Consider the following 26,337-nt stretch of genomic DNA (forward strand, 5'->3'; position numbering starts at 1 on the left):
AAGAGATCTTAGCAAAAATCAACAAAGCCAGAAGCTGGTTCTTTGAGAGGATAACTAAAATTGACAAACCATTAGCCAGACTCATCAAGAAGCAAGGGGAGAAAAATCAAATCAATAAAGTTAGAAATGAAAATGGAGAGATCACAACAGACAACACAGAAATACAGAGGATCATAAGAAACTACTATCAGCAATTATATGCCAATAAAATGGACAACGTGGAAGAAATGGACAAATTCTTAGAAAGTACAACTTTCCAAAACAGAACCAGGAAGAAATAGAAAATCTTAACAGATCTATCACAAGCACGGAAATTGAAACTGTAATCAGAGATCTTCCAGCAAACAAAAGCCCAGGTCCAGAAGGCTTCAAAGCTGAATTCTACCAAAAATTTAGAGAAGAGCTAACACCGATCCTACTCAAACTCTTCCAGAAAATTGCAGAGGAACATAAACTTCCAAACTCATTCTATGAGGCCACCATTGCCCTAATACCAAAACCTGACAAAGATACCACAAAAAAAGACAACTGCAGGCCAATATCACTGATGAACATAGATGCAAAAATCCTCAACAAAATTCTAACAATCAGAATCCAACAGCACATTAAAAAGGTCATACATCATGACCAAGTGGGCTTTATCCCAGGGATGCAAGGATTCTTCAATATCCACAAATCAATCAATGTAATACACCACATTAACAAATTGAAAAATAAAAGCCATATGATTATCTCAATAGATGCAGAGAGAGCCTTTGACAAAATTCAACATCCATTTATGATAAAAAAAAACCCTCCAGAAAGCAGAAATAGAAGGAGTATACCTCAACATAATAAAAGCTATATATGACAAACCCACAGCAAACATTATCCTCAATGGTGAAAAATTGAAAGCATTTCCCCTAAAGTCAGGAACAAGACAAGGGTTCTCACTCTCACCACTACTATTCAACATAGTTTTGGAAGTTTTGGCCACAGTAATCAGAGCAGAAAAAGAAATAAAAGGAATCCAAGTTGGAAAAGAAGAAGTAAAACTCTCACTGTTTGCAGATGACATGATTCTCTACATAGAAAACCCTAAATATTCCACCAGAAAATTACTAGAGCTAATCAATGAATATAGTAAAGTTGCAGGATGTAAAATCAACACACAGAAATCCCTTGCATTCCTATACACTAATAATGTGAAAATAGAGAAATTAAGGAAACAATTCCATTTACCATTGCAATGAAAAGAATAAAATACTTAGGAATATATCTACCTAAAGAAACAAAATACCTATATGTAGAAAACTATAAAACACTGTTAAAAGAAATCAAAGAGAACACTAATAGATGGAGAAATATACCGTGTTCATGTATTGGAAGAGTCAATATAGTGAAAATGAGTATACTACCCAAAGCAATCTATAGATTCAATGCAATCCCTTTCAAGCTACCAGCGGTATTTTTCACAGAGCTAGAACAAGTAATTTCACAATTTGTATGGAAATAAAAAAAAAAATAGCCAAAGCAGTCTTGAGAAAGAAGAATGGAACCAGAGGAATCAACCTGCCTGACTTCAGGCTCTACTACAAAGCCACAGTCATCAAGACAGTATGGTACTGGCACAAAGACAGAAATATAGATCAATGGAATAAAATAGATAGCCCAGAGATAAATCCACACACCTATGGACAGCTTATCTTTGACAAAGGAGGCAAGAACATGCAGTGGAGAAAAGACAATCTCTTTAACAAGTGGTGCTGGGGGAACTGGTCAACCACTTGTAAAAGAATGAAACTAGAACACTTTCTAACACTATACACAAAAATAAACTCAAAATGGATTAAAGATCTACACATAAGACCAGAAACTATAAAACTCCTAGAGGAGACATAGGCAAACACTTTCTGACAAAAATCACAGCAGGATCCTCTATGACCCACCTCCCAGAATATTGGAAATAAAAGCAAAAATAAACAAATGGGACCTAATTAAAATTAAGTTTCTGCACAACAAAGGAAACTCTAAGCAAGGTGAAAAGACAGCCTTCAGAATGGGAGAAAATAATAGCAAATGAAGCAACTGACAAAGAATTAATCTCAAAAATACACAAGCAACTCCTGCAGCTCAATTCCAGAAAAATAAACGACCCAATCAAAAAATGGGCCAAAGAACTAAACAGACTTTTCTCCAAAGAAGACATACAGCTGTAACAAACACATGAAAAGATGCTCAACATCACACATTATCAGAGAAATGCAAATCAAAACCACAATGAGGTACCATTTCATGCCAGTCAGAATGGCTGCTATCCGAAAGTCTACAAGCAATAAATGGTGGAGAGAGTGTGGATAAAAGGGAACCCTCTTACACTGTTGGTGGGAATGCACACTAGTACAGCCACTATGGAGAACAGTGTGGAGATTCCTTAAAAAAAAAAACAACTGGAACTAGAACTGCCATACAAACCAGCAATCCCAGTGCTGGGCATACACACTGAGGAAACCAGAATTGAAAGAGACACATGTACACCAGTGTTCATCGCAGCACTGTTTATAATAGCCAGGACATGGAAGCAACCTAGATGTCCATCAGCAGACAAATGGATAAGAAAGCTGTGGTACATATACACAATGGATTATTACTCAGCCATTAAAAAGAATACATGTGAATCAGTTCTAATGAGGTGGATGAAACTGGAGCCTATTATACAAGTGAAGTAAGCCAGAAAGAAAAACACCAATACAGTATACTAAGGCATATATATGGAATTTAGAAAGATGGTAATGCTAACCCTATATGCGAGACAGCAAAAGAGACACAGATGTATAGAACAGTCTTTTGGACTCTGTGGGAAAGGGCAAGCGTGGGATCATTTGGGAGAATGGCATTGAAACGTGTATTATCATATGTGAAGCAAATCGCCAGTCCCATGATACAGGATGCTCGGGGCTGGTGCACTGGGATGACCCAGAGGGATGGTGTGGGGAGGGATGTGGGAGGGGGGTTCAGGATGAGGAATACATGTACACCCGTGATGGATTCATGTCAGTATATTGCAAAACCAATACAACATTGTAAAGTAATTAGCCTCCAATTAAAATTTAAAAACTTATATTATAAAATAATTTTTTCAGCTGGTATAGAAATAGAGTTTTTCTCCCCTCTAATATTTGGCAGAAATTAGCTAAGCCCTTCTTCCCTCATCATTCAAGCCTTAAACACAGTGGAAAAGGTGGAGGAGGCACAGGTAAGCCATGGTCATGTGAGAGAGAATCCAGGTCACTGTTTCAGACTCAAGTTTTCAGCTCACTGACAGTTATTTAAGGAATGTTCATGAGGCTTGCTGTTTTTAGAACACATTTGTGTTCAGTGTGGCCCTGGGCTAGGTCAGAAGGGAAGACATGGGTCTAAGAATCAAAGGAAGACAAACACTGATGTTTATTGTTTTTTAATTTTGTTTTTAATTTCTGTCACTGCTTCAGCAATGCAGAATACCCATGAAGGAGGATGTTTTGCAAAGTGTATTAAGCCATTGAAGGTAAGTACATAGGCATCTGTTAAGGTGATAATTGGGTATGTGTCCTCAAATTCAGTATATGTAAAACAGATCTCACCTTTGGCCTCAAAAGTACCCCATGTCCTTTCTCTAATCTCTTTGAATGGTGTGACTCAAAAGCCTGAACTCTTCCTTAGAGATACTCATTTACCTTAGATTTTGACAAGTCAAATATACATGTTAAAAGAAATAGAATGTATTCATTCCAACAAGCAACTGACAGGTATAAGGGAAAAGAAATGAATAAAACTGTACTTATCCCAAAGAATCTAGAAAAAAAGAGAAAACTAATAGAAACTTAAAAAAACACTGCTCATAATTAACTGGCAGAAATAAATTCAAATATGTTTATAATCACAATAAATGTAAATGGGCTAAATTTGCTAGTTGTTGGATTTTTTAAAAAAATCCATCTACACTGATTACAAGAGACACATTAAAAGCATGAGGACACAGAGGGGTTAAAAGAAAAAGGATGAAAAATAGACACCAAAAGTTAACAAAAATTTAAGTTAGTATAGCAGTATTAATATATTAATAATATAAAATAGGTCTATGGCAGAAGGAATGATCAGGGATAAAAGGGATCACTGCATAATGGTAACTGGGTCAATTCAACAGAGAGATGTAAAACTTCTAAGCCTGTGTATACTTAATGCTGCTGCTGCTGCTAAGTCGCTTCAGTCATGTCCGACTCTGTGCGACCCCATAGATGGCAGCCCACCAGGCTCCCCCGTCCCTGGGATTCTCCAGGCAAGAACACTGGAGTGGGTTGCCATTTCCTTCTCCGATGCATGAAGGTGAAAAGAGAAAGTGAAGTCGCTCAGTCATGTCTGACTCTTAGCGACCCCATGGACTGCAGCCTACCAGGCTCCTCTGTCCATGGGATTTTCCAGGCAAGAGTACTGGAGTGGAGTGCCATATACTTAATGATGTAGCCTCAAAAATGAAAATGGACAAATATATGAAGAGAAGTCGTTGACCAGTCCACAATGATGGTGACAGATTTTAGCACATTTTTATCATAAGTAATAGAGCAAATAGAGAAAAAAATACTACAGATGTGGAAGATAAAAATACAAAATTAACATGCTTAATTGAAGAAACCATATAAGAGAACCGTATACCCAACAATTAGTAAATACCATTTTTCTCATGGACACACAGAGCATTTACAAAAATTGACCATGTTCAAGGTCATAAAGTAAGACTCAACACAAATAGACTTTTGTTGAGACTATTCTTTGGTTAGAGTAGAAGTCACTGCCACCCATCCCACATGTGACAAATCCCTTTCAACTGTGCCTCTTCAATGTCTGCTAGCATCACCCTCCCTCTTGCATTTTCACTGTGCTCCTGAGAGCAAGTGTAACACCTTCTCTCACCTGGGCTTCTGAGACGGGCAGCAGTGGCCTCTCTTTTCCAGCACTGCTCTCTTCCAGTCCACTTTCTACCTTGCTGCCAGTGACCATTCTAACATATGAAAAGGAGCATTTCTCTCCTATTGAAGACCTTAGACTGTGTCCGCGGGTTCTCTGCTGCCGTCAGGATAAAACCCAAACCTATGACCTATGTCCTTTCCTCATCTGGTCCCCACCTAACCTTGTCACAATCAGCCAGCCACGTTCTCTCTCTCTCTCTCCCTTCTTCCACCCTTCCACTGTGGCCTGGCTAAGTCATACTCATCTTTCAAAAATTCATCTCAGATATTTCCTCCTCCAGAAAGCCTGTTTGGACATGTCCCCAGCCCTAACCTCCCACTTTTCCTCCATTCCACAGACACCAGTTTAGATTAGTTGATTCCCTAATGCTCCCATGGCAGCATTCCATTTAGTCTGTCATAGCACTAGGTGTAATTGCTGTACATATTCCCTACTTAAACCATTCATTATTTTCCAGTTGCTCTGGGATAAAGAGTAAGGCCAGAACAAGGATAGCAGGGTTCTGTGAGGACCAGCCCTGGCCTCTACCCCTGCTGATGCCCCTTCATGTTCTCTTTCTAAGCTTCTACTTTCTTGAAAACATGGATTCCCACCCACCTTAAGACCTTTACCTACGCTATTCCCTCTCTGTAGAGCACCGTTCTCTTCCTCCTCCCCTCTACCTTACTCACCTGGTTAACTCCTACTTTTTTTTCCAGTCTTAGTTCAGTTCTCATTTCCTCAAGCCTTGCCTGACTTCCATTAACTGGATTAGGTTCCTCTAGTTCTCCCAGGATCGTTTAACATTTCTTCAGAGCTCTTATTTCAGTTTTTAATTATACCTTCATTCTTATGCTTATTTAATTTCTGTCTCTTTGTGACTGAGCTGTCAGCTCCGTGATAGTGCACACCAATCTGTCTTGCTCACCATGGTAGCCTAGTACCTGGCAAAATGCCTGTTACTGAATGGGTATTCGATAAATATTTGTTGAAAGAGTGAATGAATATAATTTGACTATGTTTGCTTGACCGTCTCCTACATTAGTTTCCAAGGCCCTGGAACAGAAACTGTGCTTTTTCTTTCTAGACACAGAACTTAGCAAATGGCTGGACATAATCAGTGTTATGTGCATTTCTGTTGATTGAATACCAGGCCAGTCCCTTCTTGGGAGCCTCTCATGGAAACATATTATCAGGCCACCTAATTAGAAGGTGGTGTCCTAAAGGTGTTAACAGAGTAGCTAAGCCAAGAGCCTACATGTATTTTAATTTGGTTCAGATTAGGTCTGGAATATCCTATCCTATGTTAAAAGCAGGCCAAAACCTGGTTCTCATCTTGTAGAAGATACTTACTTACTACTTTGAAGAAAATGTTAAGGAAATTAAAGATCTTAAAGGAAGGGATCAGACCCTTTGGTCTCAAGTCTGACCTCTTTATCTCACCTAGAGAAAGTTGGTAGGGTCTGGGAAAAAGTTCCAGGTGTTGTTATTTCTGCCAGGGAGTGTCAGATTGGCAGGAACCCACTTCATACCCTCTGGTGAGGAGAGGGAGACAAGTGTGTTCTTCTCCCCTCTTTCCTGTTCTACTCTTGGTGTGTACCAGGTCTGCACCAGGACTGAGGAAGGAATGGAGCCATGACTCCCTGGTCTGGGCTATCACTTCTGCATGTTCCTCCTAAGCCAGATCTGTTCCATGAGCTGATATCTCATCTTCCAAAGTTAGCAGTAAACTATGGACATGGCCATGGGGTGGACTTGACAGTGGCATGTAGGAGATGGCTCCTACAAGTTTGTGAAAGCCAATTTATTAATTCATGAGTTTTGCTAGCCGGTTGTTGAACCATTAGTAACTTGTAAATTGGCCCCAGGGAGAGTATTTACACCACAGAAATTGGCAGATGCTGTAAGAAAAGACTTTCTCTCTCTCTATTCTTCCTTTCCCTCTTTCTCTCCCTGCCTTCCTTCCTTCCTTCCTTTTTTTCCTCTGACTGTCAAACTCAGGTTGGAGTTCTGGCTGGACACTCACTAGTGTGTGTCTTTTTTTTTTTTTTTTAACTCCTCATCTCCAGAATGAGGCCCCCATAGTAGCTGCTACTTCATGTAGTTCTGTAAGCCATAAATAATAATGCATCCAAAGCACTGAGCCCAGCACTTGAAAACTTATAAGCATTCAGTATATGTTAGCTTGATTACCAGCCTCCATGTATCTTATTATTTGGTTTTGCCAGTTATCTGTGCTATTAAAATTGAACAAAGTTGATTTTTAATGTTTACCGATATTTTAGCAATATTTGAAAATATTTTTTAAGTGATAGGGTAGAAATTTTTCATGTCACTGGCATGCGTTGATGCTCTTTTCTCATTTGGTTAGATGTTGGTTATAATATACTATGGGTTTGTGTGTGTTACTGTCCAGAATGATAGAAAATCTATATTTCAGTTGTCTTCATCTCCAATACTCTTTAATTTAGTATTCTTCTAATCCTTAAGAATCCCAAAGTCATTGAAGATAAACTATCCCCTGGCTTCCAGAATCAAATATTATGTGAGGGAGATCAAAATGTCATTTTGTTTTTTAAGATAACTTCTACTCTGCACCTGTCAAGGGCAGGATGCTGCAGGTGTTCTGAAAATTTGCAAAAGAAGGAAAAATAAAATAAAATTTTAAAAGGCCTGAAATCCCTAATCCATAATTCTGAAATTCAATTCAGTTCAGTTCAGTTGCTCAGTCGTGTCCAACTCTTTGAGACCCCATGAATTGCAGCACGCCAGGCCTCCCTGTCCATCACCAATTCCCAGAGTTTATCCAAACTCATGTCCATCGAGTCGGTGATGCCATCCAGCCGTCTTATCCTCTGTTGTCCCCTTCTCCTCCTGCCCCCAATCCCTCCCAGCATCAGGGTCTTTTCCAATGAGTCAACTCTTCACATGAGGTGGCCAAAGTATTGGAGTTTCAGCTTTAGCAGCAGTCCTTCCAGTGAACACCCAGGACTGATCTCCTTTAGGATGGACTGGTTGGATCTCCTTGCAGTCCAAGGGACTCTCAAGAGTCTTCTCCAACACCAAAAGACTCTGAAAACCGGAAGTCCTTTCATAATTCAAATGTGGCAAAACCTGACACAAACTGTCCTGAGACTTTTTAAAGTTTTTTTTTTTATTCCATTTTGTGTTAATATTTATATAATCTGGTGCAGAGTTACTAACATGCTTGATTTTAGGCTACTATGCCAGACACCTCTGGAATTGTTCCATCATATACAATATACACACCATACTACCTTTCTAAAATCTCCCAAATTCTGGATTTTGAAACATATCTAAGTCTTTTCAAAACAGGAATTCTGGACCTGTAGTAGAAATCATGTCTGCCTTTAAGGTATTCACAGTCTGGCCATACCAGACGTATGAAGTCATGAAGTTATGCTTCAGATAAGAGGGACATAGATGCTTAGACCAAGTGTAGCCAGCAGGAAGTGGGGACTGTTCATCTAATTGGGCTGTGTCACCCAATGGCTCAGTCCCAGCCTTAGGTCTTATACCCCTCAATGAAGAGTAGAAAATATGAGTAGACACGTACATTCCAAAGAATCTCCTCCAATATCCTTCATTCCTTCCCTTGATTCCCAAATTTAATTCTCTGCAGTCTGGCTTAACCATTCCCAAAACACTTCCCCCTTAGAGCATCATTTGTTTAGACATCAGGAATTCTTTTAAATGCTTAGAGAAAACGGCCTCTGTTCAAGAGGAAAAACAGTGCTCCCTGGCGCAGCTGTGTGCTCTGTGGGCCCCAGGTCTGTCTGGGCTTAATGGTACACCCCAGGCCAGAGCATCCAGCAGGCACTCAGCCATTCTGAAGACCTGCACACATCTTCAATGGAAACATCCTTCTTGCAGACTGACACTTTAAAGCCCCAGGGCCTCGAGCCAAATGCAAAGTGATTCTGCAGGGGCTCTAGCAACCCTTTCCACCCATCCTCTAGCCTCCTCTTACTGATGTGTCTCCACAAATCTTTTGAATCTGTTGTCCAAATTAACAGTCTCCAGGACCAGCCCAGCAAGGACATTCCTTTCTTGAAATCAACAGACCTTCCAGCTCATAGAAAGAGTCTGTTTGCTGAGTTGTTGGTTTTTTTTTTTTTTTCTTTTCTCCTGACCTAGAAAATTTGGCTTCTACAAACTCAGTCTTTTGAAGTATGTGTTTGTTATCTCTTTGGAAATGCTGAGGCCTTGCCCTACCATATGTTTCCCAATAGCCTACCCTGGACATACTCATAAATAATAAAATATGCCCATAAATAATAAAATAGTGACCTTTTCTTGAATATTTACTATGTACCAGGTACTGACTTAAATGCTTTGTATATATTATATTAATTAATCTTGAAGAACTTCCGTTAGGCAGGCATTGCTTTTATTTCTTTGTTTTAATGGTTAGGAGGTAAATGAATAGAGAAATATTTTCTAGCCATCAGCTATCCTAGCCAGTTTGATGTCCCTGAGTTTAATTAGCAGAACAGAGATGCTGCCCTGAACTGAACTCAAGGCATTCCTTGTTTGTCCCCTATTTTGCTTCTGAAGACCCTGAGACTCAGAGAGCTTAAGTAATTTGTCTTAAGGTCACACAGCTGCTGTTGCTGCTGCTAAGTCGCTTCAGTCATGCCCAATTCTGTGCGACCCCATAGATGGCAGCCCACCAGGTTCCCTCGTCAGGCAAGAAAACTGGAGTGGGTTGCCATTTCCTTCTCCAATGCATGGAAGTGAAAAGTGAAAGTGAAGTTGCTCAGCTGCATAAATGTGAAAACTGAGAGCTGAAGAAAGACTTTTCTGACTCCAGAGTCCATGATTTGAATTGCCAAAGAAACATGAGGAAGAGAATAAAATGCCTGTTGGATTAAGTGATCCTTAGCTTTTCGGGTTGTTTCACCCCACCAGCTACCATAGCTTGCAAAGGGCCCTGGCCTGTGTTCTGCTGAAGGTACTTTTTTCCTTGAATGAAGTCTTTGACGGGTTCTCCTTTGACACATAACTATCGTCTTCCCCAGCGGTATAGTGGCCCCCACCCGCACTTTCCTTATTGTCACTGTGATGCTCGCCCCAAATAACCCAACAATGGCTAAATCTTTCTTGGCTTTTGTCACTGCAGAGTCATTTGCCTTTACTTTTAAAGGGCTGGGGTGAGGTCTGAGGTCACTGGGCAGACTGAAAGATCTTCCTTCCTACTGTGTTGAAAAGGCCATGAAAAAGGGAGGCTCTCATAGACATTGCTTTTTATTTTCTGTTGGGTCTTTAACTACTTGCATGACCTGGCGAGTCATTTAATTTTTCTGATCCTTATTGGTAAAAGGAAGCTGTTAGGAGGACTGATCCTATTGTGGTGCCATGAGGACAGGAGAGAGTGAGGCCTGGGAAGGGCCTTACATGTAGTGAGTGAGTGCCATGAAAATGGAAGATATTATGACTGTTGTTAGTAAGAGTGTATGTTTTATCCTATGTGTTGATTATTTACTTTTTTACAACATTTAGGGTTTCACAAAGCATCTTACATGAGTAAGCTATCATCTGGGAGTGTCAGTTGCATAGACTGTACATTAGGTACTTAATAATCATTTCATATTTGCCCTTCCTGCTGTTATGTCAAATGGATAAAGGCCTCTCCTTTTCTCTGGCCAAGAGACCGGGGTGCAGAGAGGCTGAGTGAGTGACTTATCAAAGCAAACTTATAACTTAGCCAAGACTAAAACCCTCAGTCTCGAGATATCAGTTTATCTTGCTGCCTCCCCTCTGTGGGGCAACCTCGTTTCCAAGGGCCCCATGCTCACTTGAAACATTAAAAAATCAAAAAGACAAAACTCACATTTCTTCCAGACAGTGATTTCCAAATGTCTCTGGAAGAAGAGTTAGCATTCCTGGCAGGCGGTTTTGTGTTGCAAGGTGCTTGGATACGAAAGAGGAATGTAAACCCCATGGAACTCGTTTCACATGTCAGAGTCTATTCTGGATCTTGAAAGTGGGCCACAGAGGCCCCAGCTCTGCCCCAAAAGCTACATTCCTGTGGAGGCATCCAGCAGGAAGTGGGCGGGGAGCAGAGCCCAGGATTCACAGAGGGACCCAGTGGATGTCACAGCCAAAGGGCAGGAAGAAAAGAATCCCCTACCCCAGCACCAGCCTTCCAGAGCCTGGTCCCTGCTGAGCTTGCCTCAAGGCAGTGTGAAATTTGTTTCCTTTTGTGTTATTTCTTTTTAAGGACTTTGGCTATTTTTATACGTTCCTTTCACTTGCCTACTCTCTTTGATCCCACATGAAAAGTCCAAAAGGGACCAATGTCCAGTTTGCACTGTTTGCCCCGTTTCAGCACGTCTGATGGCTCTTTGGCCCTGTGACCCCATCACTGATGTTGCCCACACAGGTCTACACATAGCTCAGCAATTGGTGGGAACTGGGGGGACTTTATGGGAAGGGATGGAGCAAGAGAAAATCACCACCAAAAGCCCCAGGAAATGGCTGGTGTTTGATAAAGCTTGGAAGTAAGTTGAAATTTGTCTCTAAGAAACGCAACTAAGAGATAACTCTGCCCCTCATAGCTAGTGTCTCCAGGAACATGCACATTGCAACCAAGACACCATTTATCAGGAAAATCACAATGATAGCCCAGGACCAACAACCAGGGCAGTACACTCAGATGTTAAACATGGCCTCATAAGAGTTGTATTTAGTTCTGGCAGGTAGCTGGAAACATGCTTTGCTCTCATCCTTCCCACTCCACGTGGTTTCTGTCCTTGTTTATTTCTTTTTTCTAACTGACTTTTCAAAGTCACTAATATCCTCTACCATCCATTGCTCCCCTCTGATGTTTTAGAGATCAAAGCGCCATTACATTGGGTGGAGTGGTTTGAAAAATGGGGCACTTCTATTTTACTGGCCTTTGAAGGCAGATTAAGCAACAAGAAGTAAGGGGAAATGTCAGAGAGCCTTCTTACTTCTCTGGGCTGCCATCTTTTTGCACATAATTCCTCTTGACTTTCAAGGAGCCTACATTCCTTGGCTCCTTACCATTGTCAGGTTCAGGGGACTCCTCTGGAATTTGATAAATCTAGACATTTAGGTGGGACCATGAAGTGGGGCAGTCAGAAGGCTGAACATTTCCTAACATTTTCATGATATTGTATTCCTAAACCCTTGATGGTATGAATAATTTTTCTGTGGATTTGTTCATACAGCAGATAGATAAATAGATGGATGTTGCTTTTCATAACTGGCCTGCACTGGATCAAATCGTTAGGTTGTCAAGTTTCACATTCTGTAAGGAGCTTGGTTGATTAGATTTGCAAAAATTCTTCTTAACAGCATCTTCAACTGCATGACAGTTGGGAGCCTCCCTGAGTCTACTTATGTTGGGCCCACCCTGTCTAGGGGAGATCCTATTACTTCCCTATCCTCTATCTCAGACCCAAACATTTATGATAATTTATGATTTTATTTATGTATTTGCTTACACACAGACACACACACACACACACACACAGACACACACACACACACACACACAGACAAATGGAAGCCCCAGGAGGGCCCAGGTCAGGTTCCTTAGGCTTACATGATATTGTCAGTGCCTAGCTCTGTGCCTGATGCATAGTAATTACTCAATATGGGAGTGCATGAATTCAAGAAATATGTTCCCAGAAAAGTTGTTGGGAAGAAGTGTAAAGAAAACCAATTTATCAAAAATGCTTCCTATGGAAGAAGGTGATATTTAAGGTTAGTTTCCTTTTCCTTTGAATCCTTTTAAGCAAGGTAAATAGCATGTTAAAGAATAGTGTTTGACAGAGTTGGAACCACTTGCTATCCCTATAGGACTTTGAAGGAATTAGTGGAAGGCCCATCCCTTTTTCTTTCTCTTATTTTCCCTTCTATCTATTCATCCGTCTTTTCTTCCTGTATTTATTAAATGCCTGTCAAGTACAGATATATACCAGACATGGTAAAATAGGTAATAGTATATCTACCTAGTATATATTACTGTGAGGATTAAATGAGATAATTGTACTTAATTTCTTCTGGCAAAGCACCTAACATATTAAGAGCTTGATAAATGTTAGTTATTACCATTACCATCAGAATTATTTATGAAGCAACTATTTACACCCTTTGTCTCAGAGTTTCCACAATAAGGAAGGAAGGATACCATTGAAACCACCAGGGGCTTTCGATGATATGTCATTAATTCCCCTTCCATCATGTCTGTTTTAGAGCAGAGTTACATATGGCCTCTTATTTTACAGGTGGGGATGGTCAACTCGACATGACAAGAGTGAGGAACAGAATGTCAAATTTTTCAGTAAAGATAGGATCAGTGACTGATTTTCCCCTTTTGCCCCAGCTCCCCTAAATGGCTTAGCTCAGCACTTGTACTGAGCTCATCACTTGTACTCTTTTTAAAGAAGCTCGATATTTTGTTCATCATGGACTTTTCTGCATAAAATTTGATTTTTAAAAAGTCTTGCATTAAAATATCATTTCTTTTGATTTCTAAGTATATTTTGTGCCCAGTGTAAGTGCCTCCCTCATCCTACCCTGGTACCAGCCCTTTTAGCTGGTTGACCTCTCTGAGCGCTCATGATCAAGCCGTTCGACTCTAGTTAAGGGCTATCAGATTCACATTCTTGACACCCACTGCCAGTACCCAGCCCAGTTCACCACTGGCTCCTGTCTTGATGTCTAAAGTAGCCCCTCATTTGTTCTTGGTCTCCTCAGGTCAGTACTGTACACAGAGTCAGAAGATCTTTTAAAACCTATTTCAGGTGATCACTCCATGGCTTAAAACCTGCAATTTTCCATTTCCATGAAGTAAAACTCAAATCCTTAACCATGGTCTGAGACCCTGTGACCTGGCCTGACCTCCCATTCCTCTCTCCCTTTGCCCATCACTTTCCATCCACTCCGTTCCCTTGGATCCTCGAGTCCACGGTGGTCTCCACATGGCTGCCTTCATCACATGGTTCCCTCTCTCAGCAGTACCCTTCGCCACCTCTTTCTACCTTGCAAATGGCAGCTGAAGCGCCACCTCCTCAGAGGTCTTCCCTAAACTCTGGTCTAAGTTCTGCTGCCCTCTGCCTCTATTGTTCTCTTCTGTTGCCTCTTGTTCTTTCCCTTTTCAACACTTCTCATCATTTGTAATTTCATTGTATGTCCACCCATGAGTTTACTTGCTTTATATCTTTCTCTCTGACTCAACCGTAAGCTCCTGGAGGACAGAGCTGGGCTTATTCACCACCTTCTCCCCAGCCTCTAAACCATGCCTGGCACAGAGAAGTCACCCAGCCCTTTATTGAGTAAGTGAGGGAAGGAAGGGAATGAGTGGAGAAATCGGTCTTCAGCTTGCAAAGTCTTGATCTAAGGACTCTCCCACACACTGAGGAACTTTTATGTCCTATTCTATTCTCTGTCGTCATGAACTTTGCTCTTCTAAAGCAAGTGTTTTTCCCTTGGATTATTTTTATAGAAAAAAGGGAAGCAAATATAGAGATAATTATTGATTCTCACTCATCAAGTCGCTGCTCCCTATCACCAACATCCTTCTGAGAGCCTGCTGCAAAATTCTTGGGAACCACAGGAAATAAGTCCACTAACCACTTGAAATGCTCTTATAAAAATAGACTGGACTTGACCTTCTTCCTGTGGAAAAGCCTCTTTCTTCAGGGCAAATGTTACAGAGAAATTCTGTCTGCTCTTAAGAGCCTCCCTCTTCCATCATCCTTCCAGCAGGACTTATCTGGACAAGTGTGGAATCCTGTTCTGACCCTCTGCCTGGGTCACCATCTGAGCAAATTCTTCCCTTATTATTTTCATGCTGTTGTTTTTATATTGAAATGGTGAGATAAGCAGACAGAAGTCAAAGCCTGGGGGAGCTATTGGGATATTCTGCTGTGCACTGATACTCCCTGAGGAGTGGTGTTTCTCTCGCCAGAGGTCATCACCACTATGCCCGGGCTTCAGTACAGGGGTACACCTTCATCACTCTGACGTTATCTGCTTACTTTAAAATTTTATTACCAAAGTGCAGTTTTACTTCAGTTCAATGTCCTTGTGTAAAGGAGGCTTTATATGTCTAGTATAATTGCAAAAATATCCCATCAGTAGAATGCAGTGGTCAAGACAAATAAAATCAAAGGACGCAGTCACTGGCTTCTGCTTAGGTGCTGTTCTCTGCCTGCTCAGCTCTTTTGGTTATCAAGAGAGAGCGACAATTCTGCTGCTGCTGCTAAGTCACTTCAGTTGTGTCCGACTCTGTGCAACCACATAGATGGCAGCCCACCTGGCTCCCCCGCCCCTGGGATTCTCCAGGCAAGAACACTGGAGTGGGTTGCCATTGCCTTCTCCAATGCATGAAAGTGAAAAGTGAAAGTGAAGTCGCTCAGTCGTATCCAACTCTTAGTGACCCCATGGACTGCAGCCTACCAGGCTCCTCTGTCCATGGGATTCTCTAGGCAAGAGTTCTGGAGTGGGGTGCCATTGCCTTCTCCGGACAATTCTTCTAGGGGAGTTGAAAACAAAATTGTACCAAGATGACGCTTTCTGCTTCAACAGTGAAAATGATTGAAGGAGACTTTGAAGGGGACAGTGGTCTCCCTACAGTGGTCCTGAGAGATGTCATAGCACCACTCAGAGCTTCTCCTGTAGCAGCAGGGGCACATGCACCCTACTTGATGGAGCAAAGTGTTAGTACTTAGGCTTTATTGTTATACCAGTTCAACAAAGAAGCAGAGAATGCCAGTCAGTCCCCTTAGAAATCCTGAAATAGGAGGAGGTGATAGAAAAATTAGAAAATACAGATAAACAACAGAAAAAAGTTTTAAAAGATTGTTCATGATCCTGTCAGCCAGAGAGAACTCCTTTTAACATTTCCATTCATGGAAATGTAAGCATTTTACAAAGTGGAATCATATATGTGAATCATATATACAAATATCTCAGATTTCCTGCGACACAAAACTTGCTGCTTTGTTAATTTTCTGCATTGTTTGCCTAGTTTCTATTTTGTTACTATCTACTTTAATCTTTATTTTTTCCTATTACTGCTTACTTTTAGTTTACTTTCTCCTTTTATTTTTCAAAACCTTTTCCTGCAGAGTCTTGGATCATCAATTTTAAACCTTTTAAAATATTTTAATGTGAGCACTTAAAGGTAAAATTTCTAATAATTGTCTTGAGTTACCTCCCCAAATTTTTGTATGCTGGGTTTTGTATATCATTTAGCTTAAGCTATTTTGTAATTTCTTCTTTGATTTTTTTTTCTATATGTGTAGTTCAATTGAAAATATAGTTTTCCTAGATATGTTATCGTTATTGATATTTAATTTACCAGTGATCTTAGGATTTGCTCTCTATGGTTTCAGTTCTGTTAAATTGATTCAGACTTGGTCTAAAGAAAGTGGAATCACATGTATAATTTTTTTTTCATTGGTAAACATATATCTATGTACTCTCCACTTGTAATGGCTACATAGAATTATAGCATTTGGTTATAAGTACAAGCAACACTGTGTCAACTAAGCCTCTATCATTAGACATTTAGGTTGTGTACTCTCTGTCACTGTTATGAACAAAATTGCTCTAGGCAGCCTCACCCACCAGGCCTTTATGTCCTTAGGATGATTTATGGAAATAGAATTGTTAGGGAAAAGCATATACATTTTAAGTTTTTTCAAACTTTTCAGAATTTTCAAACTTTCAAAATTTTCAGAAAGTTTGTACCCTTTATGTGCTTAGGTTCCATTTATATTCCTTGACTTATTATCAGTATTTCCCTTCTTATTCCTGTCTGCTCTTCAAGGTAGAGAAATTAATTTGAAACCATCTGACCTGCTGACTGGTTTCCAAGTCCCCTCATAAACTGGGGCCCTTGCTCCTTTTGCCTCCACTTGCTCTGAGGGTGCCTGGCACCACTTGTGGGATCTTGCTGCACATGTTCCCAAGCCTGTGACCCAATGTAAAGGATGCTTTCCTAGCAGTGTGGGCCTGTAGAGCTTTCCAGAGTCCAGTGAGCCCTGGGCTCCTGGGGAGCAGATACCCCAGACCAGCACTGGCTCAGGCAACCTTGCAGGCATCCTTTGTCTCTTTGACACTTCAGGCCACTTCACTCCTTTGCTACACTGCCCTCATCTCTCAGTTCTGACAAACCACTCCTGACTTCTCTTCAAAGCTCACCTCCTCTATGGATCACGTTGTATTGATGACTGTTCAATCCAGCAATTCCAAGACCTCTCGTGATTTTATCCACTATTAATTTATAAATTTACAATGAATTCTTGCAAAGGGGCACCACACACACCTTATTAAATGTGGAGCTCTTATGTAGCGTGAAGCACAGTGTATTGAAGGCAGTCAGTAAACACTTATTGAAATAAGAACTCAGCATCTCCCAGACTAAGGCGTGGCTTGGCATAGCCAAATACAGAATGGCAGACAACTGGGAATTCTTGCTCACTGAGTATCCCAAGTACTGTCCTTGTGTCTAAATGTTTAAGTAAGAGACAGCCAAGGCACTGGGTAGAAACTCACTGAGATTCAGACCAGCAGGTGTAATTCCATAGTTGGTGTGTGATTCCAGGCCAGTGTCTTGTCCTCTCTGAGTCTGTTTCCTCTCCTGAATGGTACCTGCTTGTGAGGTTGTTGCAAAGATCCAACTTGATAAGAAGGTGTGAAGTGAATAGCACTTGTGCAGCATGTGACCAGCTCACCATGGATGACACCATTAATGTCCTTTGTATTTAGGGCATTTACTGAACGATACAGTCTCCCTCTGAGTTTAGCCTGTGGTCTCCCTTCTTTGTGCAGCAGAAACAGGCTGGGAAGGCCACTTGGTTTTCTCTAAAATCCCCTCACTTCATCCTTCCACAGAGGAGGGAAAACAGCTCCTTTGCTTTCAGGGTTTGCCTTTCATGACTCCTGAGATCCAGGGAACAGACTTAGCCAAGTGGTTAGCTAAAACAGGATAAGACTCATCCAGTGTCCCTAGGTTGATGGCTCATTGTTTCATGAAACTATATAGTTTGTACCTATTCTTTTGATTGTCTTATGCCTTTCCTGTTAATTATAATTAACCAGGGGCTGGCTATCTCAAGAGCACTTATGTGCTAACAGTTCAAATGGGAGATAGATTGCACAGTTAGGAAGACTTGGGTTTCAGTCTGGGTCTGCACTTACTTGCTGGGTGACTTTGGGCTAGTCATGTCATTGCCCATGCCTCGGTTTTCTCATCCATCAGTGGAAATAGTAATAGTAATACCTTCATAGGTTGGTTGAACATTAAATGAGATCATGCGTGTAAAGCACCTAGCACATTCTATGGTGCCAATACCTGTGAGTTACCATCATTTTCATGCTTAATTCCATCCCTGTCATCACTTTGCCTTTGCACCTGGCACAGGTCCTTGCCTACGAGGTCCCTTCAGTCAGTGTCAACTTAAGTGAATGAAATGAATAGAGTATGTGTCCCATTCCCCTTTCTGCCAGAAGGTGAAATCAATAATCTTCATTGTCCTACCAGTCTTAACTATAGCTTGTGGTGTTTTAGTATGAACAAGGTTGTCAGTATCCAGGAGCAGATGTGAGTCTCTTACCTGGACCCTGTGTTACTAAGCAAGCACAGGGCATGACATTGCCTTCACATCCTGAAAGTTATTCCTCAAGGTGGTGCCTCACTGCAGTGACGGTCCCCTCCCCAGGGGTCCTGATTCACTGGGCCTGGGTTGGGCCTGCAAGTTCAGCAGACCTCCCCTAGGGATTCCAGTGCACAGCAGGATGTGAGAACCACTAGTTTGGGATATCCTTTTTTTAATGCATCAAGAGAGAGGAAAGGAATTCAGCCTAGAAGGGCCAGCTTGGTTCTTTTTCTCTTTCTCATTTTAGCAAAGTCACTGAAATAACTCTAAATCTACTCACGTTGTTTTCTTTAAAAGCAGTGGCTCAGAGGACACTGACATTTTGATATGTTTATTTTTTCACTTTCTTTCCATTGCTCATATTTCCTTTGCTGAATTATTGTTTGTGCCTACTGGGGGTGGGGTTGGGGGGCAGAATAAGACAGAGGGTAAATGAGTGAGGTAAATGAGTGAGGGCTCCAGGTCCTTCTCAACCCTTTTGCTCTGAGAGGCTGGGATGGGAGGGAGGCCTTCCTTTCTCTGCTGTGGGAGCCACAGGCCACTAGCAGGCAATGTGTCTCAACTAGGTCTAGTTTGCTCTGAGGTTCTGGCTTGCTGATCATGGTAGAGCCTGATGGAAAGGCCCAGATTTCTCTGAACTGAGTCAGAAACCAGTTCTGAAGAATTAACTGGGGCCTCAGCACAATGTACAAGTAAGATTAAATCAGGCCTCCAGAGTGAGGGAGGTTGTGCAGCTTGGAATTGCAATGCAGTTCTGTTGTATTCTCATTTCTCTCTGCTTCTTAATTTATTTGGTAAAGTTCTCAATTGTTCAAAGATCTGAGTACTCATTCATTCACTTGACACATATTTAATGAACACCTACTATGCATCAGGGATGAGGAATGTAATGGAGAAGAAGGCAGATACAATGAGATCCTCTTGAACCTGGCATTCTAGTGAGGAAGACCTACCATAAAAGAAATTCCCAGTGAACTGAATGCTAGAGCAGCGAAGTCCAGGGCACCTTCCAAACTACATAATAGGTCTCTTAGAGAGCCTGGGAGATGGGAAGACTTCCTGGAAAGAAGGAGCATTTATATTCCTAGTGAACAAGGGGAAAAAAGCAGCAGGAAGAGTGTGTGCAAAGATCCTGAGCCCACAAAGGGCATGCTTCATTTAGGGAACTGAAACTAGTCCGCTATAGGTGAGGTGAGAAGGCTGTGGATGGGGAAGCTGGTGGGGCCAGGTCATGCAGGGCCCTGCAGGCCTTTGTCTAAAGACCACCAAACAATGCAGGGTGCAGGTTGGCATGATCAGATTTGCATTTCTAAAATGTCGCCCTGGCTGCTGAGTGGAAAAGTACTGAAGAAGAGTTCAGGGAAACTAGATGCACTGGTGAGAGGTGATAGGGACTCAGCAGGTAGACGTGGGTACAGGCCAGATGTGGTGTACATACTTCACAGCTACCCAGCCACTAGCCTTCTCTCAGAGGGACAGCAGCATCCAGCCAGCACATGGTATTATGAGATGAGCTAAAGTTGGAAAATCTGAAAAATCTCACCACCAGGCATATCAGGAAATGTCATTTCGACAGGAGATGGTGCTGCTGGGGAAATGTGAGCACACTGATCTTTAGGAGCAGATTGGGAAAGGATGCACCTTGGTGTCTTAATAAATGACACAAAATCCGGGGCTCCAGAAGGCCTTGCTACCTGACCTGCTGACTAGGACTCTTGTCCTTGCTTTTCGTCATTCTTCCCTGACTCACCAGGTCACTGGACGAGTCATCTATCCCTTGGCTATACGTGTATGAGCTCAGAGACCCGAGTTTCCGAATCATGCTACTAACTTTATAAAATCTACAAGATTGCATCAGCTTGGGGCAGGTCAGACAGCCTGGAGGGAACAGTGGCCCAGCTGGCTCTCTACATGACTCGCGGTCTTAGGATTCTTTGGGGCTTGGTGACACCAGAGGAAGTGTCTGGGGACACCTCCAGAGCACTTCAATCATTCACTCAGGAAATGGGTAAAGTCCTGGCCTCATCCTCAGATGGTGAAGAAAGTGGCAGAGTCTTTCCCCGGGGAGCTCATGTAACAGTCATTTCCTGAGGTGTAACTGATAGTCCACAGTGCCCCTCAGCTCTCCTGGTCTTGGTGTTGAATAGCGAAGCCCGAGAGTTCCCTGGCCTCGAATTCTTCAGTGACTTCTAACAGGGGTGACCATCTTTTGGTTCCAAGCTGGCAATCACCTCTGGGCCTTTGAACTTGTTTCCTTGTGGCCTGCACCTCTCTTTGCCAACATTGTCCACTGCCCACTGCCACGCAGGGTGTTCCTGCTTCTTTCTCAGCCATGCCCTCAGGTGTTCCTCAGACGAGCCTTCCCTGACCACTCGCCCCAGATCCAGGCCCACCCTCCCAGCGGATGTCCTTGCCCCTCTGTAGTTCACTAGCTGCTTACTGACTGTCCCTCCCATCAACTTTGCTCCATCAGGGCAGAGCCCTTGATTTTGTTGCTCAGCTGTTTAGCATCCTGCACGGACTAGCACATAATAGGTGAGTAATAGTGTTTGTTGGGAGAAGGCAATGGCACCCCACTCCAGTACTCTTGCCTGGAAAATCCCATGGATGGAGGAGCCTGGTGGGCTGCAGTCCATGGGGTCACTAAGAGTCAGACACGACTGAGCGACTTCACTTTCACTTTTCACTTTTGTGCATTGGAGAGGGAAATGGCAACCCACTCCAGTGTTCTTGCCTGGAGAATACCAGGGGCGGGGGAGCCTGGCGGGCTGCCATCTATGGGGTCACACAGAGTCAGACACGACTGAAGCAACTTAGCAGCAGCAGCAGCAGCAGTGTTTGTTGGAAAAAAGAGGGGTGGGAGAGAATGATGGTCTGGACATGTTGTGTATTGCATCAGTTTTCCTGAAAAGTCACATGCTACACGTAGAAGACCCCTTGTGAATCAAAGCCTGAGAAACTACTAATTTGCCACTTGCTGTACTGAACCGAGATATTAGTATTTTTAATAGATTAAGTCAATCAAAACTTCATCCTATACGTTTTCTGAAACCATTGATCCCATCCCACAAAAACTAACCCAGTCAGCCAGGAAGATGAAGAGACTGTGGGAAGAGATGAGGTTGAGTCAGTCTGTTATTATTCATTACTTCATTCCAACTTTATGCAATGATTTCTCGGCCACTGAGGATACAGCACAGTCCCTGCTTTCATTGTCTGTTCTTATTCCTATGGGGGAGATAGTAAGTTTGTAAAAAGTGAACAATCAAATGAGAACATCTTTCAGTGCTAATTCCTGTATCTCCCTGTTGAAATCGCACAGCAGATGGCTGGAGGTGGCGAGGGCACTGGTAGATGGAGGGTGGTTGGGGTGTCTCTGAGGAACTGACACTGAGCTGAGACCTTGGGGGTGGGCAGAAGTTCAGTGCGTGGGCCCAGGGATGTGTGCATAGCCATGTGTCCTAATCTGGAGGAGACTGTGTGATCCTCCTGGGTAAGGAACTGGCACATTTCGGGAAAGCAGTGTCAGGATGCTAAGCCTTCTTGCAGTAGTTAGCCCAGTCTAGGCAAGGGACGCAAAATAATTGAGCCGTTGGGGGCCATAGGAATTCATGTCATCTTTTAAAGGACAGATGCGTCTCAGAAGGGCAGTGCTGCCTCCTTCCTGACCCTTCCCAATCTGCACCAAGCCGAAATTGATTGTTTCCTGCCTCGGCATCCTGCACCTAGTTGGCTGGAGCTGTCTGTGGCAGTTACTGCGTTCTACCCTGCAATTAGAGCTATTTGCATCCTTCAGTTGGTCTCCTCGTGAATTTTCACCTCCTCAAGGCAGGGATTGGATCCTAGGGACTCCTTTCCTTCATAGATACATGCTTTTGGCTTGCATCTAATAGATGCTTGGTGATATATGTTGGCATTTATTAAATCGAGTACCTGAAATTTCTGACTAATACTTTGGAACCATACATGTTTTAAAAGAGTTTGATTTGGGGAATGGGAATGATAATATGGGTCATGTGGGAGACTCACACCTGGATGGTTCTAGTGGGGACCATTCAGTGCCTCAAGGCTTTGCAGTCAGGGTGGCTGGATAAGAAAAGAAAGCTGATGAAAGCACAAAAAGGGCTGGGGCTGTGAGGACTAACTGCCTATTGATAAAAAGCTATTGAAAATCACCTTGCTGTGCCACACTTGTGTGTGTTTGCTCTGAGGGTATGCTGATTGGCTTGTTGGTTGATTTGGAGTTTGGGGTTTCATGTCTTCTTGTGTTCTCTTTATCATTTCCTTCTTTGAGTGGGTTTATTTTCTATATGTACAGAATGCATTGTCCTGAATAATCTAGATATAGGCAGTTTTGTGCAGCTTTGTTATAATTGGTATTTTTGAAGTTGAACCAGTGTTCAATCTGGAATTCAGATCAAATAGAAAGTTAGTATCACTACTGAGGCTTTCCAGGTGACTCAGTGGTAAAGAACAGACCTGCCAATGCAGGGGGATTCAGGTTCAGTCCCTGGGTCAGGAAGATCCCCTGAGGAAGGAAATGGCAACCCCCTCCAGTATTCTTGCCTGGAAGATTCCCTGGTCAGAGGAGCCTGGTGGGCTACAGTCCATCGGGTTGTAAAGAGTCGGACACGACTGAAGTGACTTAGCACACCACATAGCGCATTTTAAGTATCGAGTTCGCCAAAAATTTCCTTTGGGTTTTTATATAAGCTGCTATAGAAAAACCCGAATGAACCTTCGGGCCAACCCAATATTTCATAGATGTCATCTCATGGTTCCATGTAGGAGCTGAGGTGGCATAAACATTGTTATTCTCATTTTCACAGAGGAAAAATCAGATTTTGAGCAGTGAAGTAGCTCCTAGAGTTATGAGCTGTTTTAATATAAATTATCGTTTAGTTTTTTGTTTCCAAATGGAATAATGGAGCTTAAAAGTAGAAGGTGGCCCTGAAAATGATTACCTTTTAAAGTGGATACTTAAGTACTATTTAATTGTTTACTTTTGTAACTAGATATAAAATCTAATGACGCACAAGAAAATAAAGCAAAAAAAGCAAGAACAGAAAAGACCTCTGTCCCAGGAGGAGTGAGGTAGACTGCTGTTGTCAGAGGAGCCAGCTGACCTTTGGCCTGCTGGGCCATCAGTGTGGATGTCCTTGGCGGTGCCGTCACCTCAGTTCAGGATGAGGAGTGGTGGCTCAATAAGCAAAGGGTTACATGGAGATGCAAAGACAGGAGAGGGACCAGGTGCTTTCTTCCCTCTTGACTGTTACCTATTAACTAAAACCAAGTCCATTTTCCTTGTCCCCTTGGACTGGGAGCAAAGTGCTGATGGAGGCCTGAGGGGATAGTTTTGTGGGGTCTTTTAAGGGTCAGAAAACTCACATGAAGGCAGCTTTGTTTACATCAGCAAATCCAGCTGCAGCATGCAAGCCCTTGACCGGCCAGTGACTCCCAACACAAAACAGATGTCCGAGCTGCACAGAGTGAGCGCACGGGGCTCCTCCACTGGTAGAACTTTGTCTTGATGAGCTGGGAAAAGGGCAGGAGATGGGTGGCACTGGGTGTGCCAAGAGTTGACAACAGCAGCAAGCACATAGACCTGGCTTTGTGCTGGCTTGAACCACGTGGGCTCCAAGAGATGACGCTCAGAGGGGGCTGTAAAGGCCAAGCCGCATTCCTGCCTCAGAAGGCCCCATTATTGTGTATGCTGGACTGTGGGAGTTTGAATTGCCTGTGACTGGGACATGGGAAGAGATGGGGTTCCCTTGGCCAGAAAAGGGGAAGGGGGGTCAGAACCAGGATTCCACTTGGTGCTCAGTCCTAAAAGCTCCTCTTCTACTTTTTGTCTCTATAGCATGATCAACGTCATTTGTATGGTAGGTAGATTGTGCAATAAATCTCTCCTAATTAATAAATCGTTATCTGATTAGGTAATTATCTCAGGTAGTGCTTACCAACTAGAAATATTAAATAATGAAACCCCAAGTCCTCCTAAAAGAACCAGGCACATACATTAGATCCAGTGCACCCCAGGAGGCCCTCATGTCTTCTGTCCTTTGAACAAAGGACCTTGCATTCCAGATCATGTTCTACTCCGTTCACTGATATTCATTTAGTAGATTTACCAATTTGAATACTCTGATACAATTCTTCCTCAAGGAAAAAGGTGAAATCAAGGCAATAACAATTATTTAAGATATTAAGAACTATGATTTAAAAACATAATACCTATACATAGATATATATATGCAGTTTAAAGAGAGACTATAGATTATATACACACACAGACCCCGGAATAGGACCATAGCCATTATTAGGTGTCAAGGTTACAGATGATTTTTGTTTTCTTATTTATATTTTCCTATAGTTCCCTAGTTTTTTATAAGTAACATGTATTATTTGTATAAAGACATTTTTTATTCTAAAAATCCCATCAAATTGTTATATATACCTCTTGCTGCAACCTAGAGGTTAATATCCTGACTTACTGCTACAGGCACCAAACTAAAGTGTTCCTCTAGGAAATGAGTCTTTTTCCCCTCGGATAAAATTTGAAAATTTCTCAGTAGGGAGCAATAACTGACTTGAAGATTCAAAATGGTACCCATGAGAGAAGCAATAGCTGAGGAATGAAGCTTCCAACCTCTTAGCATAGAAAACAAAGTGTTTTCTTCTGTGATGACAGTTTTTCTTCATCGACGCTCACTTTGTTTTCTGTCAACACACTCTCGGTTATAGAGAAGTAAATCTACATTTGCATCTCAACTCCACAATTTGCTAACCATGGGACCTCAGCCAAGCCATTTATAATCTTTGTGCCTCTGTCTGCTGGTTTCTAAATAGGTTTCTAATGAGGATTAGATGAAGCAATGCATGTAAGTGCGTGATAGCACAAGCAATAAAGGCCAGTTATTGTCATGATCCCATTGGCTTGTCCCAGTCATCTTTTCTAACTATTTCACAGAGAATATTTTTCTGATTTAGCTGGTCTCTATAATCTATGTCAAGCATGTACTCAGAACTGTGACCTTCCAGAATGGCCCCAGGAACACCAAAAATTTTTTTTAAAAATCCAATATAGTTCCTACTTACCTGCTGGCAATAGGCTTATTTCCCCACAGAACCTCGAAGTCTCTGAGCAGCAAATTTAACTCACTCAGGAAACCGTGAGAGCCTGGCTGTGGCCCCAGTGCCTGCTCCCCTCAGTTAAGTCAGTGCTCCCTTTAAGCTGTTCCTTTTGGCTTTTCTGACTCAGTGTCTTAGGTCATCCTGAGACAGCCTTCTCCTCCCCACCTTCCCCACTTGTACCTGCTGTCCTGGACATTTGCCATCCTTTTTGACTGCCCACCATCTAAAGCCCAACATAAACACACAGGTCTTGATCTGGCTGGACCCTTCTTGCAGTGTGATTTGGGAGTACCAAACCTTCCCACTGATTCTGTGCAACTGTGGGTTCTCCATATTCTCTTTATGTTTATTGTCAAAGTCATTGGTTGCTTACAATTAAGGAGCTTAGCCAGCTCCTGCTTGTCCTACTTTGACATAAATCCTTCAGCTGTTAGTTCCCCAAACTCTCTGAGCTTCCTATGGCATACTGTTTATTTCATTCTGGTTGTGACATTTTATTGGAATTACCTTCTTATTCTCCCCTAGACTTAGCTCCCTGAAGACAAGAACTAAAGCCATCTAGATCACCGTAGCAATG

The 26,337-nt window shown here is 42.3% G+C and overlaps 1 protein-coding gene and 1 non-coding gene across 2 annotated transcripts in view; both read right to left on the reverse strand.

The window, feature by feature from the left end:
- Positions 1–26,337, reverse strand: part of FGF1 (fibroblast growth factor 1) — a 112,151-nt gene that overhangs the window by 32,048 nt on the left and 53,766 nt on the right. The gene's annotated exons all lie outside the window — the stretch shown is intronic.
- Positions 9,388–9,510, reverse strand: LOC138086711 (small nucleolar RNA SNORA36 family). The gene has a single exon (XR_011145417.1). It is a non-coding gene; the product is annotated as a small nucleolar RNA SNORA36 family (small nucleolar RNA).

Source organism: Capricornis sumatraensis, chromosome 9 (genome assembly GCF_032405125.1).
Source record: "Capricornis sumatraensis isolate serow.1 chromosome 9, serow.2, whole genome shotgun sequence".
Taxonomy (NCBI): Eukaryota; Metazoa; Chordata; class Mammalia; order Artiodactyla; family Bovidae; genus Capricornis; species Capricornis sumatraensis.